Source organism: Dromiciops gliroides, chromosome 1 (genome assembly GCF_019393635.1).
Source record: "Dromiciops gliroides isolate mDroGli1 chromosome 1, mDroGli1.pri, whole genome shotgun sequence".
In the NCBI taxonomy this organism is placed as follows: Eukaryota; Metazoa; Chordata; class Mammalia; order Microbiotheria; family Microbiotheriidae; genus Dromiciops; species Dromiciops gliroides.
In genome coordinates this window covers 369,014,304-369,032,342 of record NC_057861.1, presented here as the reverse complement: position 1 = coordinate 369,032,342, position 18,039 = coordinate 369,014,304, and the positions used below count along the sequence as shown (strand labels likewise).

The 18,039-nt window shown below is 34.6% G+C and overlaps 1 protein-coding gene across 2 annotated transcripts in view; it reads left to right on the top strand.

Moving 5' to 3' along the window:
* Positions 1-18,039, top strand: part of CDH12 (cadherin 12) — a 1,430,569-nt gene that overhangs the window by 540,062 nt on the left and 872,468 nt on the right. The window lies entirely within an intron of this gene.

The following is an 18,039-nucleotide window of genomic DNA, read 5'->3' as shown; positions in this document are numbered from 1 at the left end:
ACAAGTTGTGGTATATGGACTATAATGGATACTACTGTGCTATAAGAAACAATGAGCAGGCAGATTTCAGAGGAAAACTGGAAGTACTTACATGGAGTGATATGGAGTGAGATGAGCAGAACCAGTAGAACATTGTACACAGTATCAACAATATTGTGTGATAATCAACTGTGATAGGATTAACTCTTTTCAGTAATACAGTGGTCCAAGATAATTCCAAAGAATTTATGGAAAATGCTGTCCAAATCCAGAAAAAAGAACAGTGAAATCTAGATGCAAATTGAACCTTACTGTTTCTACTTGTTTTTGTTTTTTGAAGTTTTTCCCTTTTGTTCTGATTCTTCTTTCACAACATGACTAATGTAGAAATATGTTTAATGTGGTTGTGTGTGTATGTGTATATATATATATATATATATATATATATATATATATATATATATAACATATATCAGATTGCTTGCTATCTTGGGGAGGGGGGAGAGAGAAAAATTTGGAACTGGAAATCTTATAAAAACAAATGTTGAAAACTATCTCTACATGTAACTAGAAAATAATAAAACACATTTATGAAAAAAACAAAAAAATAGGATTGGGTGCAGTATTTTATCAAAAGCTTTCTCTGCATCTATTAAGACAATCATATAAATTTGGTTAGTTTTGTTATTAATGTGGTCAATTACCCTGATGGTTTTCCTAATATTGAAGCAGCTCTGCATTCTTGGTATAAATTCCACCTAGTCATAGTGTGTTATCCAGGTGATAAATTGTTGTAATCCCTGTGCTAATATTTTATTTAGAATTTTTGCATCAATATTCATTAGGGAAATTGGTATAGAATTTTCTTTCTCTGTTTGGCTCTTCTTAGTTTAGATATCAGCAATATATTTGTCTCATAAAAGGAATTTGGTAGGATTCCTTCTTCACATATTTTTTTCAAATAGTTTGTATAGTACTGAAGTAATTCTTCTTTAAATGTTTGGTAGAATTCACATTTAAATCTAGCCTGGAGATTTTTTCTTAGTAAGTTCATAGTTGGTGTGTTCAATTTATTTGTCTAAAATGGATTTATTTAAGTATTTTATTTCTTTGTTAATCTGGGAAATTTATATTTTTGTAAATATTAATCCATTTAGATTGTCAAATTTACTGGCATACAGTTGGGCAAAATAGCTCCTCATTACAGCTTTAACTTGCCTCTTCATTGGTGGTACTTTCATCCTTTTCATTTTTGATACTTTTCTTCTTCCTGTTTTTAAAATCACATTAACTCAAGGTTTATCTATTCTATTGTTTTTTTCATAAAACCAACTCTTAGTTTTATTGATTAATTCTATACCTTCAGTTTTATTCATTTATCCTTTGATTTTCAGAGTTTTTAATTTGCTGTTTAATTGGGGATTTTTAATTTGTTCTTTTTCTGGCTTCTTAGTTGCCTGCACAATTCACTGATCTCCTCTTTCTCTATTCCATTCATGTAGGCATTTGGAGACATGAAATTTCCCATAAGAATTGCTTTGGCTACATCTCATAAATTTGTGTATGTCGTTGCATTATTGTCATTCTCTTTGATGCGATTATTGCTTGTTTCTATGATTTGTTGTTTGACTCATTCTTTAGGATGAGATTATTTAGTTTCTAACTAATATTTGGTCTCTTTTCCATGACCTTTTATTACATATAATTTTTATTGCATCATGATCTAAAAAGGATGCATTTACTATTTATGCCTTTATGCATTTCACTGTAAAGTGGCCTAGTACATGGTCAGTTATTGTGTAGGTGCCAGGTAATACTGAGAAAAAGGTATATTCCATTCTATCCCTATTCAGTTTTCTCCAGAGGTCTATCACATTTAATTTTGCTAAGATTCTATTCATTTCCTTGACTTCTTTTTTATTTATTTTGTGCTTAGATTTATCTAGTTCTGAGAAGAGGAGGTTGAGATCCCCCACTAGTATACTTTTGTTTCTATTTATTCCTATAACTCATTTCACTTCTCTAAGAATTTAGATGTTATGTAACTTGGTAAAGATATGTTTCATATTAATAGTACTTCAATATATTTGGTAATTTTTAGCAAGATGTAGTTTCCTTCCTTATCTCTTTTACTTTAATCTATTTTTACTTTTCCTTTGTCTGAGATCAGGATTGCTACTGTGCCTTTTTTTTTTTTTTACTTCAGCTGAAGTTTAATATATTCTTCTCCAGCCTCTTACCTTTATTCTGGGTGTATCTCTCTGCTTCAAATATGTTTCTTGTAAACAACATATTGCAGGATTCTGGTTTTTAATCCTCTCTGTTATCAACTTCCATTTTATTGGAGAGTTCAGCACATTCACATTAATTTATGATTTTCATCTGTGTATTTCTTTCTATCTTATTTTTCCCTTTTGTTTATACTTTTCTATCTCCTTTCACTCTTTCCATTTTCAACAATGTTTTGCTTTTGGTCACCATGTCCCTTAATCTGCTCTCCCTTCTATCAGCTCCCACCACCCTTTTCCCTTTTACTTTTGATTTTCCTTCTATCACACCTGACCCTTTTATTTCCCCTTTCCCCTCTTACTTTCCTATAGGGTAAGATAATTTTCTATACCCAATTGAGTCTGAATGTTTTCCCCTCTTTGAAGCAAATCTGATAAGAATAAGTTTGAAATAATCCTTAGATCTCCCTTCTATCCTTCTATCATAATAGGCCTTTTGCGCCCCTTCATCTGATGTAATTTATCCCATTCTGCCTCCACTTTCCTCTACTCTCTGTATAATCCTTTTTGTCACCCCTTAAGGTTTTTTTATCTCATCACATCAAAATCACCTTATTCCCACACCCTCTGTCTATGTATACTCCTTCTATCTGTCTTAATAGATATATAGTTCTCAAAAGTTACAAGTATCTTCTTGTCATGTAGGGATATAAACATCTCATTCTTATTGAATAGCATGTTATTTTTTCTTGTTTAACCCTTTTTAGCTTTTCTTGAATCCTGTGTTTGAAGGTTGGATTTTCTGTTCAGTTCTGGACTTTTCATCAGAAAATCTTTTAAGTCCCCTATTTCATTGAATATCCATATTTTCCCCGAAATGATTAAGATCAGTTTTGATGGGTTGTAGATTCTTAGTTTCAATGCAAGCTTCTTTGCCTTCCAGAATATCATATTCCAAGCCCTCTGATCCTTTAATTCCTTTAATGTTGAAGCTGACAGGTCCTGTGTAATCCTGATTGTGGCTCCATGATATTTAAATTGTTTCTCTCTGGCTGCTTACAGCATTTTCTCCTTCACCTGATAATTCTGGAATGTGGCTACAATATTCAATATACAGTTTTTCTAAAAGTGTTACCTCAAAAAGTAGTAGCTTCCTGCTCACTGTGGGGATTTAAGCAAAATCTAGATGCCTATTGTCATGTGGCTGTAGAATGAATTCCTGTTCAGGTATTGCTTACACTAAATGGCCTCTGAGGCTCCTTCCAAATGTGTTTCTCTAATTCTTTCTGTCACTAATAAGATAGAAATGACCTTATGGTAATTTTCCTTCAACCTTCCTTCATATTTTGGAGGGGGGAAGAAAACTTTAAAATTTTCATCTTCTTACTCTTTCTTGATATATCACCATGACACATCTTAACCTTTCTCCTCAGGTTCAAGCATATTCTTTCTCTACATATATCTACATTTCTAAATGTAGTTTTTATTAAGTTGGAAACAAAATTTTAATATAGAATATGTGATGTGAAATTTTAGGAGATGACTAATTTCAATTTTTAGAGTCTATCAATGAATCACTCTTTCCTTCCTTTTTCCTTCTTTCCTTCCTTCCTTCCTTCCTTCTTTCTTTCCCTCCTTTCCTTTCTTCCTTCTCTCTCTCTCTCTCTCTCTCTCTCTCTCTCTCTCTCTCTCTCTCATCCTTTCTTTCTCCTTTAATACTCACTCATACTCTCGGCCGAGGTTCAGTGATCAGGTCCCAAGCACAATCCCACTGCTGATTTGCACCAAAAATTTATCCTGTTTCATTTCTGACCTGGGCTGGGCCAATTTGCCACTCTCTTGTCAGCCTGATGGTCTCCCATGCTTTTGGGCTTACCATATAGGTTGCAGATATAGTGTGGATACCAAATTAGATTTGACCCTACAGCAGACCCTACAGAACTCTTGGAACTAGGATATTCTACTAGGCTTAATCTTCCTGAAGGCAGGAAGCTTGCTCCACCCAACCCTACTATTTTTAGTTATTATTGCTGTTGCTGTTTTAATTATTTAACCTAATCTATCTCAGAAGGAAAACTTTGGCAAGATGCAGTGATTGTAATGGAAATTTAAACAACCATTTATAGGGTTAGACTATAATGCATCAGTTTAATTGAAATGTAATTTGTAATTCATCCAAAGAACACATTTTTTAAAATCTATTTTCTTTATGTGCCAGTGACATTGGCATACTGATAGAATTATATAAAATAATACTATCATATTGGGTGCATTTGTTCCTTGCTTCAAAACCCATTTTTCATTTGGATATTTATCATTTGCCTTAACTGATCTCCCCTAGAAACTAGTTAATATAAATGTTTCATTATTGATCCATTAGATTATCAATTCATGATGTCTCTTGTGAAGGGTGAGCAGTTATATCTTCCCCTGTTATTAGATTGACTGCTTTGCCACTCAGGAATTTACTACTATATAATGATTAAGCAGTTCACTGTTGCATTATGGAGACTAATGCTAACATGATTAAAATGTAACGTCATTGGTTTAGTATTCACTTCCCTTAACAATCAGCAAAAAGCAGATAGATTTATTTCAGAAATGATTGTTAGCATTCATGATGAGTATATAAATTTGGGTAATAGAGTTTTTTTGTTTGTTTGTTTGGTTGGTATTTTTCCCCACGCTTTGTGGTACAGACACTTCTCCAGGTCTTTAAGTTACAAGGCAATTGATCTTCATTGGTAAAAGTTTTTTCTATACCAAGAGCTCCCTATACCAAGGAAAGTACAAGCCTACTCTCTTCCCACCTCAACCCCCCAAAATATGGTATAAAATCAGGAAAATATATGTACTCAGTTGGATGTAAGACGTTTTTAAATCAACAACTGACCCTCTCCACTGTTTGTTGTGGCTAAAACAAACATATGACACTGAGATTGATAGGTAGCTTGATGTGGTTTTATTCTACAACTATAATAAGGGAATATCTAGCTTGCTCTTTCAGCCAGACATTTTATAGTCTCATTATTTATACAGGCAAGTAAAAATATTGCCTAGTGATACAATATGAGAAGGCTTGAGAGAGGTTTGGAATAACAATGATAAACTAGTGGAACATTTTTGTGTTTACAGTTGTTACAAAAGAATTATAAACCTTCTGAGTACTTGCGCCTACTTGAGCATAGGAAATGGGGAGTAATTTCTAACATAAGCTTGATTTTTGCTAAGTTTGATTCTATACTACCCTATTAGCAACAACTTTCTCAAACTATCATAGCATTAAGTATTTTTTCTCAATTAGGCAATTGTGGTCCTCTCTAACTTTGGCTTGTATTTGTAATCAGACATTTGGCATACTCTGTTGCCTCTATTGAAATTATCTACATGATTATCACAAAGCCTTTCTTCTTTAAACCCATGTCAGAACTTTACTCTGTATCTCTTTATTGCTTCTTTCATCATTCACATACAGATCACTTCTTAAATCTGAAGGTCCACCTCTGATTTCCTTCCTTCTACTCAGTCTTAATCCTTCACTAAATTTCTAATAAGCATATTACCTACCACACTATCCAAATAACAAATAGAACCCCTAGTTGTTTTAATCCAAGTCTCTATGAAACTATATTTCATTTTAAATTTTAGATTAGAACGTTACTGAAAAGAAGTCTGATTATCTTTTTACTATGTGTGTTAAATAGTAGATCATTATCTTCTACACAAAGTTCCTTACCATAATAACACCATAAGCTGTCTCCTTTAATTGCTCTACTTTTTATATATTTTGACTGTATTCTTAATCCTTAGTCAGAATACCTCTAGTTGCTCTTACCAATTGAAACTGCTTTCTATAAAATCTAAATTGTTTTTTTTTTCCTAATTGCCAAATTCGGTAGCCTTTTCTGTATCTTAATTCTTGACTTCTCTGTAGCATCTGACAGCCAACTAACTTCTAGATACTGAATTTTTATGATACTATTCTCCCTTGATTTTCCTCATTCCTGTCTGGCCATTCTTACTTATTCCCCTTTCCTTAATCACTATTCATATCCTGTCCCTAAATGTGGATCTATTCCAAGGTTCTGCCCTGGGATTGTTACTCTGTCTCTCTGTCTCTTTCCTCCTCCCTGCCCTCCAATATCATATTTCATTAGGTTCTACAGGTTAAATTACCATCACTATATAAGTGATTCACAGATTTATACATCTGGTCCTAGATACTCTCCTGATAACCAGTCCCATACAACCAGCTGTTGAATATTTGGTTTCCCATGTGGGCATTTCCTACCCAAAATGTAAAAACCTAAAGTCACTTTCTTTTCCCCAGCCCTTCCCCACTTCTTGCAAACTTTCCTCTTTCTGTTAAGTGTCCCAGTATAATTCTCATTCAAATACTTTAAATTTGTCACAATCCTCAATATCTCATGCTTTTACACACTGCATATGTACTTAGTTGTTAAATTTTCTTCATTTTACCTGCACAAGTCTTAAATTGCCTCCCTTTTCTCTATTTAACCTAATTAAGACCTTGTATCTCTCATCACCAGAATTATTGTATTTGGTCAATTGGTTGATTGGTCATTGTCTTCATTCTTGAAGAGGACCAAAATAACATTGCTATGTTAGTTAGATTCAAGTTACAGTGTACCCAACTGTGGCTGATCAGACCAATATGAGCTTGGAATACTCTACCACAAATAGTCCATGTGAACATTTGAGGTGAATTCTCTAAATGTGCATATCTTACATTTCTCTTGAGCTACTTCAATTCTGCTTTCCTCATAGAGCTCAGAACCTTCTTTGATGAGGGTATGTGATACTATATACTCCTATGCTTGTGCCTCCCATGTCACACAATCAATTTCAAAGTTCTTAAAAGAGATCTTGAAAGTCTCCTTGTATTGCTTCTTCTGACAACCATGTGAGTGGTTGCTTTTTGTAGCTTCTCTATAAAATAGTATTTTAGGTAAGCCAAACTTTGGCATTTGAACAATGTGATTTGCAAACTCTGCAGTAGAGTTTGAATGTGTGACAGTTTAGTTGGAGAAAGGACCTGAGTGACTGATACTTTATCCTGCCAGGAAATCTTCAGAATCTTCCTAAAACAATTAAAATGGAAATAATTCAGTTTCCTGAAATGTCTCTAGTATACTGTTGAGGTTTGACAGGCATAAAATGAGGTCAGTAAAATAGCTCTGTAGACCTTCAATTTGATACTCAATCTAATCCCTCTTCTTTCCCACACTTTCCTTCAGAGCCTCCCAAACACTGAGCTAGCTCTGGTAATACAGGTGTCAAATCCATTATTGATGTGTATATACCTGGGCAGAATACTGCCAAGGTAATTGAACTTATCCATAATATTCAAAATGTGTCCATTTGCTGTAACCAGTCGTTCTACATATGGATAATGTGGTACAGGATTTTGGAGCACCTATGAGGTTTTTTGGATGTTGTTACGCCAAAAATAGTACAAGCAGCTGAGAATTTATACATACTTTGTTGCATCTCAGCTTTAGAGGCTGCATTAAGGTCACAGTTATCTGCAAATAAAAATCATGCACTGGGGCACCTAGGTGGCACAGTGGATAGAGCACTGGCCCTGGATTCAGGAGGACCTGAGTTCAAATCCAGATTCAGACACTTGACACTTACTAGCTGTATGACCCTGGACAAGTCACTTAACCCCAATTGCCTCACCTCCCCCCCAAAAAATCATACACCAACACCCCCTCCACTTTAGTCTTGGTTTGTAGTCTTTTCAAGTTGAATACTTTACCATCAGTGTGGTAGCTGATTTTTATGTCATGTTCGTCCTCATTGAAGGTCTTTGACTACATGGCCAAAGACATGATAATAAGCAGGGAATAAAGTACATAGGCTTGTTTCACTTTATTGGTGACTGGGAAAGAAGAAGAGCTTTATCCATTATCTAGAACTTAGTCAAGCATGCCATCATTAAATTGACATAAAATACTGATGAACCTCTTGAGGCAACAGAATTTTTAGATAATTTTCCATAAGCACTCATGACTGATTGTATCAAAAGCCTTGGTCAGATGAATGAATGTTGTATACACACCTTTGTTCTGCTCCTGGCATTTTTCCTGGCATTATTGGGCATCAAACACCACATAGACAGTTCCTTGTCCTTTTTGAAGTCACACTGGCTCATCTCCTCAGGATCATGTCTATATCACTAATCCATGGGGCTCCATCAGCAATGAGTAGTTGAGATGCACCATATGTCTTTGACCCATAAATAGTTTTCAGGACATCATAAAAACACTTTGGATTGTTACTATTAATATAAAACTGAATTTAATCTTCCATTTTACTGAGACAAGGATCGTGCATCTCTCTTAGATTTATTTGCACTTTACTTTTGATGTAATTAAATGCTGCCTTCTTAAGCACAGATTAAATATCCTGCTAGTAAACCCTGTAGAGTTCTTGTTTTTCATTTAGTAATTTCTGAATTTCCCCTTCATTTTCATCAAACTAGTCAATATTTGTGAGTATTCTGACCTAGGTGAAATGCTGTACACCAAATCTCTAAAAGCTGCCCACTCCTTTTCTGCTCCACTGTTGCCAACTGTGTGTTGGTTTAACTTTCCCTCCGAGTTAGCAATAAACTGTAACTGCATGGAGAAACATTGTAATCTGTTGACATTAAGTATTTTGTTAGTCATCTTGCCTTGGGTCTGCTGCTTGTATTGAATATGAATACTTAGCCTGGAGGGCATAAGTCTGTGATCAGTCCAGCACTCTGTGCCACCCATTGATTTTACCACTCCTACAACCTATCTTTTCTCCTTACAGTGACATAAACTATTAAATGACAATGTTTTCTGTGATGGTGCATCCGTGAAGTTTTATTGCATTTAGGTAAATTATGGATAGTGTTGGTTATGAGGTCATAAGATGCACAAGTCTTTGCTAGTAAGTGACTATTGCTATTGCTTTTTCCAACTCCATTCCTCCCAAGAATTCCCTGCCATGTCTAGTAATCTTTGCCTACTGTAGCCTTAAAGTCATGCAGAATTATAAACTTGTCCTCTTTTGGCACATTGATGATGAGGGTCTCAAGTTCTTCATAAAATTTTCCTTTACCTCATCAGGGCTTGTCATGGTGGGATCATAGTAACTGTTGATGGTGGTATGATGTTTTCCTGCAAATGGCAATCACATTGTCATGGGTCTGCCATTCATTTCTTTTGTTTGTTTGTTTGTTTTTTGTTTTCTGTTTTTGGCGGGGCAATGAGGGTTAAGTGACTTGCCCAGGGTCACACAGCTAATAAGTGGCAAGTGTCTGAGGTCGGATTTGAACTCAAGTCCTCCTGAATCCAGGCCCAGTCCTTTATCCACTGCACCACCTAACTGCCCCCCATTCACATCTTTTGATAGGTATACAAAGTTGTTGATTATATTAGTTTTGATTGCAAAACCTATGCCATTTTAATGGCTCTCCCCTTCATTGTAGCCACTCAAGAAAAAAATGTGTGTCCATCTCTGACTTTGGTAAGCTGTCTTTCATTTGCTGGCTGTGTTTAATTCAGGGGTGCTATTTGAATGCTATACCTGCTGAGTTTTCTTGCAACAAGAGCTGTTTGTCTTTCAGATTTGTATTTTGTCTTGTCTATAAGCGTACACACATTCCATGTACTAGTGGTGAGTTGAAACTTCTTTGCAGGAATTTATGTATATTATTTTTTGGCATCTTGACCTCAGGGCAGGATCCTTGTCTGCCACAGGAAACAGACAAAGGTTGGGTAAACAGACAATTTTAGGGCACCTTTTCTATCCCTTCTCTACACCAGGGGGTGAATGTGGTCCTTAAAAAGCTGCTCAGATACTTAGTTGCTCAAATAAAAAGCTACCATTTTGGTAGGTGAGCTAAACCAGGTTGAGTGTAAAGGGTAATTGAAGGTCTCAAACCCATTGGGGACTTAGGGGGGTGACTGTGATGACTCTGGAAAAAAGAGTGAGGCCAATGACTTCATTTAACTCTGCTTCACTTAAATCCAATTTATTCACAAATTAAGTGTTCATGAATCAAAGATATACTTGCTGCTTTACCACTTGCTTGATGCTACAGGACTTTGAAATAGGTAAAAAATGTCAAAATGGTATGAGTGATATCTTTGATTCATGAACCAAAATGGTTTGCTGAGGTTTGGCCAGTGAATATGATATAAGTTCTTGGAGGTACAGGTGAGAGTTAGGTGGATCAGGAAGACACAGAGATGGAAAACAGCACTGAAAATGGTTTGAGAGCCCTCAATCAGAGGTACTAGTCTTAAACACCCTACACCTCATTATTCTAGTAACCACTCAATTAATTATCCCCTCTCCACTGCTGGTTTCCGATATCTGACTTCCACAGTGGTGCCAAACTAATTTTCCTAAAGAAGAGGTCTATTGGGGCAGCTAGGTGGCACAGTGGATAAAGCACTGGCCCTGGATTCAGGAGGACCTGAGTTCAAAGCCAGCCTCAGACACTTGACACTTACTAGCTGTGTGACTCTGGGCAAGTCACTTAACTCCCATTGCCCCACAAAAAAAAAAAAAGTTCTATATCATGCCTTCTCAACAACTCCAGTTACTCCTTATTGCCCATTAGAATCAATTAAACAGCTTTTTTTGGCTTTTAAAGTCTTTACAACTGCAAGGTTCCAACTTACCTTTACTATACTTTAATATAGAGGGTAAAAAAACAAACTACTCTTCTTGCTGGTTTTGACTTAAAGCATTTTATCTTTAATCTCCATGGATTTGCATCGGCTTAAGTGTACTGCCTCCTCAACCCTGAATCTTAGTATCCCTTATTTCCTTGAGCTCAGCTCAAGTTCAACCTTCTCTATAGAGACTTTCTTGATCTCTAGAGATACTAGTGCTGGACCTCCCCATATTAACTTGTATTTATTCTGTAAATATTTTAGTACTTGTACATCTGAACTCCAGGATGAAATGTAACCTCTTTGAAAACAGTGATTGTTTCATTTTTGCTTTTGTATCCCCAGTTAGTAGCTACCAGCGTATCTGACACATATTAGGCAAGTAACAAATGCTTCTCAATTTTGGGTTGGTTCCTTCATTGTGGATATTCTCTTCAGTGATGCAAATTGAAATTTCTCTATGCTTTCTCATATAGTATTATTGTTGTCCATGTGTCCCATAAATATTCCATGGGGTACCAAGTCAGCAGATTGAATGTTGTCTTCTTCCTTTTTTTTTTTTTATCTTTGGGGATAGCAATGGAGCAGTTGTTCTGTGCATCTCTTTATTGTTAAGTGATTTATTTGCCTACTTCCTTTTCAAGTCATATGAAATCTCTGCAGTGACTTTCATAATCTTTCTCATGTCATTTTGATTAGTATATTAAATCCAAATAAGTCATTTTTTACTCTCTAAGTGTTGTGAGAGACAGTGGGAGAATAGCAGGTCTAGACAATAAATACAGGTGAATATAAAAAATATCGTCTACAGTGTGATCTAAATATGTAATTAACTCTGATACCAAAGCCAGAATTCCAGAAATTAAGAAAGTTGAAGAGAAAGGCAGGAGATTATAATAAGGTTTCCTGAGCAAACGTTTCCATTTTTAAGGGCTAAATTAGTGAGGACATTTTCATGAAACAAATCAGGAAAATAAAGGAAAATTGGATACTCACTTTGTCTGGTGGTAAGAATCAACTTAAAGAAAATCCCTTTTATTGTGGCATGATAATCAATAGGAGAACAGACTAGCTCTACAACTTTTAAGGACTACATATTTTTCTATCACCTCTCACATAATTTGCTATTTGAATTCTTTTGAGATCATGATGTTACGTGACGCCCAGTCATCTAAAATTGCTACATAAGTATTGGAGTTAAAGATACAGACTTATTTAGTGTGAATATCTCTTGAGAACACTGGAAACACTGTGCCATTTCCCAAAAGCAACCCAACCTCATCTCTTCTTCCTTCTCACTGATTTCTGGTATACTTTATTATGTTTCTATAGTACTTCTCTAGGACAAGCATATTAATGGAATAATTTCAGGCCTGTCTGTTCAAGGTCATTCATAGTCTAGGTACTCTTGGTCTTTTATCTACCTTTCTCCTCCTTTCCCCCAGTGTGGTTGTTTAGAACTGACCATTCACATTGTTTTGAATTTTCACCGAGATGGCTCAATAGAGATTCAATGTAGTTAATATGATGCCATATATGGATTTGGAGAAAGTAATCATCAAAAGTAAATTTTCTGCTTTGAAATTTAGAAATCCACTTTCTATAACACAAGTTAAAGCCTTTGATAAACACAGGTATATGTAACATTTCACTTGATATAAATTCTTACCAGATCACTATACAGTTATCTCTTTGTCACATCTGCTATGAAGAAAACTTGGTATGTATGTGATAAAAACCTTCTCTGAGAAGAAATTTTGAGGATTTTAATGCCAATAAATAATATACAGAGTTAAATCTTGTGTCACCTAAAATGCTCTGTTTTATGAACACAAGGAAGGGGTCTACTGGAGAAAATTACTTGGAAAATTGCTCTCATTTTTCATGTAGGATGCTTTTGTCAAAAAGTGGGTATAGTTGCAAGTACCTTCTCAGTCACAATTTTTGGTGTGGTTATTAAAATACAGGTCATGGTGGGTTTTTTTTTTCTTTTTTTTAGTAGTCATTCCCTCGTAACAATATTCTGACAATCAATAGCTAAATGGCATAAAAATGGTGCTGCTTCTAGCATAACTTTAATTTTTTCTCATATGTATACTTGATTAATTCCAAAACATTTTCCTTGACTTCAATTTCCATTAACTCAATCGATTATGAGGTGACTGCTGTATATTAGTTAATTTTCTCTAGAAAATGGAAATAAGGTCAAATAAGGTACATTTTTATTAGATTTTTCTTCCCATATTTGTCAGTACAATTTTGGGGTTTTTTTAATAGGTAAGATAATAACTATCACTTACTGGAGTTGCTTTTTTTTTTTTTGAGTTCACACATAGTAAAGTACAAATGTGGTGGTTCTACTATTGTTACTAACAAGTACAAGTTTTCTTTAAAAACCACTCTCTATCGATTCTATTTTGAAATTTGGGGTGGGGGGGAAGGGAGACTTTTTATCATTTCAGCTACAAAGGTTTCCAAGAATTATATGGTTCTTCTGGTTCCATCATTAAAATTTCTAGAAACTTGTTTTCTTCTCACCTCTTTTTATATTTAATGTAGAAATGTAGTTCATAATCTTTAATTCATCTAGTTGTTGTTGCTTTAATGAGCTTTTACTATAGATCATTGTAACCTTTGACTATCATGTCTCCATTTGACATGGAGATGATTTCTTCCCTAGATAAAGCATGTTTTGCTTTCTTGTTGTGGTGGCTTGTCTATATTGGTTAAACTTCTCTAGGTGTAATACACTCAGAGACATTACTTTGTTCATCTCCTTTTTCAGTCAACAATTTACCCAGATTATATTGATACTTTTATAATTGCATTTAATACCTTCATCTCATCTTTATTATTTCTTCTAATTTGGTGTTTATGAAAGTATCCTAGTACAGTAATGAGATAATAAATTAAATATAGCTCCATAGAGTTACAAAAAAGAGAAGTTTCTAGGAAGGAGATGAGAAATGTAATTCAAAATTAAAAGAGGTGAAAAAATAATCAGGAAAAATGGTGAAGATAATGTGACAAATTGAGTCTTGAGATACAAGCCAAAGTACAAGGGGAAAGGTTGTGTGAAGGATTTACATTGGAAAAAATAATTTACTTGCAGATTTGAATCAAAGAAATAAGAATGAAAAATTTTTATATTAACAAAGCAATATTGTCAAACTAATCAACAGAGAAGGAATTTGAGAAATTACCTTTCATACCTAGGTGTACTCTGTGGAACAAAACCTTTTACATCTTCTGCTCACCTACAAGTATCCCCCACATCCTTACCAGAAACCCAGACATTTACTTATTTTTACCTACTATAAATCAGTCCTCTTGGGTCCTTATATAACACGGTGCTATCATCTAGTGGGATAGTGGAATTTGAGAGGCTCTCCAAAAGTCTAATTTTTTGCCTTCCTCAATGGCTTTCTCCAAACATTGATACTCTTCCTATATTCTCTTCTAAATGGTTAGCATATGCCAATTTTCTTATACTCATCCTAATAATTGGGACCCCATGACAGTTGATTTTATTTATTTATTATTTCTAAAATCATAAAAGTATTTTATTATTTTCTAGTTACATGTAGAGATAGTTTTCAACATTTGTTTTTATAAGATTTCTAGTTCCAAATTTTTCTCCCTCCCTCCCTCCTCCCTAAGACAGCAAGCAATCAGATATAGGTTGTAAATACACACACACACACACACACACATATATATATATACACACAATCACATTAAACATATTTCTGCAATAATCAAACTGTGAAAGAAGAATCAGAACAAAAGGGAAAAACCTCAACAAAGAAAAACAAAAAAAGTATAAATAGTATGGTTCAGTTTGCATATAGATTCCACAGTTATTTTTTCTGGATTTGGAGAGCATTTTCCATCATAAGTCCTTTGGAACCATCTTGGACCATTGTATTGCTGAGAAGAGTAAAGGAAATCACAGTTGATCAAAACATAATGTTTTGGAATACTATTGTGCTATATATAAGAAACGACAAGCAGGATGCTTTCAGAACATCCTAGAAGGACTTAGATGAACTGATATAAAGTGAAATGAGCAGAACCAGAAGAACTTTGAACACAGTAACACTAACATTGTGCAATGATCCACTGTGAATGACTTAGCTATTCTCAGCAATACAATAATCCAAGGCAATTCTGATGGACTTATGATAAAAAATGCTATCTACCTCCAGAGAAAGAACTGATAGAATATGAATGTAGACTGAAACATACTTTTTTTTTACTTTTTTTTCTGTTTTTTTTTTTTTTATAACATGACTAATATGTTTTGCACGACTGTCATTTGAAACCTATATCAAACCACTTTCCTTCTCAAGAAGGGGAAGGGGAAGGAGGAAGAAAATTTGGGAACTCAAAATTTAAAAAGAAAACTGAATATTAATATTGTTTTTACCTATAATTTGAAGAAAATAAAATATTTGAAACCCTTAAAAAGCCACAATTTATTGATACTATATACAGTGTTCTCCTGGTTCTGCTCATCTCACTCAGCATCAGTTCATATAAGTACTTCCAGGTTTCTCTGAAATCTGCCTGCTCATCATTTCTTACAGCATGATAGTATTCCATTACATTCATATTCTATAACTTCTTCATGACTATTGTTTTTAAGACATTAATTTATAAATCCCTTTCCCCCATCTTCAATTCACTCTTTCCTCATGCCATTCTGCCTCAAATTTACCTCTCAAATGTCCCACTTTTTATCTGCCTGACCCTTGCACTGTGCTGTCTGAAATGCTTGCTTAATAATTAATATAATTCCTTTGATTCTTATTTCTGTGTTCATACTTTCTTGTCCAGATTTCTTCAACTTTCCCAGAACACTTCTTACCTAAGAAGTTCCCTCTTCCACTTTAGTGACTCATCTTATTAATGGTTCCTCCTAGAGCCTCCATTTTGAAAAAGTTCTCAGGCCAGCTGTGCTCACTTTCTTCACTCCTAAACTTCTAAACTTCTCCATCATGCCTACACCAGACTATTTCCCCACCACCCACAATTGCAATATTAGTTTCTTGAGGTAAAGGTCCATTTTTATTTTTGCTATCATGTATATTCCCAGTATTTAGGCAGTTCCTGAAACACAGTAAGTACTTAATAAATCCTTTTTGACTAGTTGACTTCTAAGCTTCACAAAGACATGACTCCCTTTAAATTACAGTGCTTCTCTCACCACCCTTTCCAGTAATGACAAAATTTCCCTTCTATTCTCTCACTGACTATAGTAGGAAACAGAAACATTTTGTTTCCTATTGCTGCTTCTAGCCTCTTCTTCTCCCACCTACATTAAGCAACTTCTCTTCTGGTGAGATTCAGACTGTCCAAATTTATGACCCAAGATAATGATGTTTGTTATCTATCAACACTCAGGGCATTTTCCTTCATTGTTCAAAGTGTTAAGTGCTTGAGTACAGCTATTTGGAGGGCATCTAGGTGGCACAGTGGTAGGGCACTCCCAGGGTTTAACCCCAATTTAACTCAATTTCATCTATTCAATTCCTGTGGCCTTTTCCTCCATTTCACTTCCCTTCCACACTGAGGTCATATGTTCATCTTGCCATGTCCCACAAGATCCTTGTTCCAAATTCCAAGATTCCTTCATTTGATCATAATCTTTTTTTATAATTCTATGTTTCCTTATGGCTTATAACCTCTAAACCTGTGCTTCTTCCTCAAAGTGACCACTATTTCATTATACTAAGTTTTCTTTCCAAACCCCAAACCACTGTACCTGCTATATTCTCTTTCCTTCTCTTTAAAAACTCTTTGTTGAATCAACCTAAATATATACAATCCTATGTACTTGAATACTTTTATCCTTGCCATATGTCCAATCATATCTCATCAAATCTCATCCATGAATTACATTATTTGTCTCCTTTATTCCTATTAACATAGTGCTGAAGAGAACTGAAAGAAATAATGCAATCTGTGGTTCACTACAAATTTGTGTTAGTTTATATCAACTGGGCCTTCAACTACATTAAAGAAATCATTCTACTCTAATATTGTACTCCTTTTGACAATGTATGTTGCAAGCATTCTCATCTATCTCAACCCACCTACGGTACCTTTTCCTGAACTATCTCAGATGAGAACCTTGCTTCACATTTCACAGAAAAAAATAAAGACCAATCAGCAAGTCCTTCCCCCTTTGTATCATATCATTCAGATACCTTCCCCCACTACCTCTTTCTTCATTTGGGTTTTTAATTAAGAGTTAGGCCTTCTCTTTGTGAAAACAAGTACCTCTGCATATTCCCTTCATCCAATCCTTTCCGAACATCTCCAGTATTACCCTCATTGTTTTAGCAATAATCTGTCCTTATCTACCAGCTCCTCTTCCTGCTATCTAAAAATGTGTCCATGTTTCAGCCATTCTTAAAAAAATTCTCACTACATCCTAACCCCCGCCTGAACCCCAGCTATCATTCTGTATCTCTTTTTCCCTTTCTGTATAAATTCCTTGAGAAAGTAGCCTAGACTCAGTGCCTCTACTTTACTTTCTCTCACTTTCTGCAATCTGGCTTTTGTACTTATCCAACTAAAACTTTTCTCCAAGAGTGACCAAATAAGCAATGTACACATCTATCAATGAAAACAAATAAATCTTGTATAGAACTCAGTGACAGAAACTAAGAAGGAATCATTTTTGGGAAGGTGTGTAGTGAGGAAAAAAGTGAATATTACTCAAATGACAATACTGTAGCCTCCGCAATTATAACATGATTCATCTGAAATGTTTTGTAAGCTTAAGCAGAAGAGAATAGGGTATTAGATTAGATATCAGACACATCTTAATAATAACATTATGAAGGCCAATTTGTTTTTATTAATATATTCTTTTATATATTCTTCTTATAATATGTATATCATTCATCTATAATCCAAACAGAATACATATGCAAGCTTATTACTTCTTCAAAATGTATTAATAGCTTCTCAACATTTTGTTGCAATATTATTAATAGAATTAATGTTTATTTATATTTAGATGTTCAAGATTTTTTTTAAAAAAACTATACAAAAAAAAGAATTAAAAACTCAATTGCTTTGTCATATCTATTTTTATAACTATATGTCAATCCTCTCAGCCAGAGGTCAGAAAACTAGAG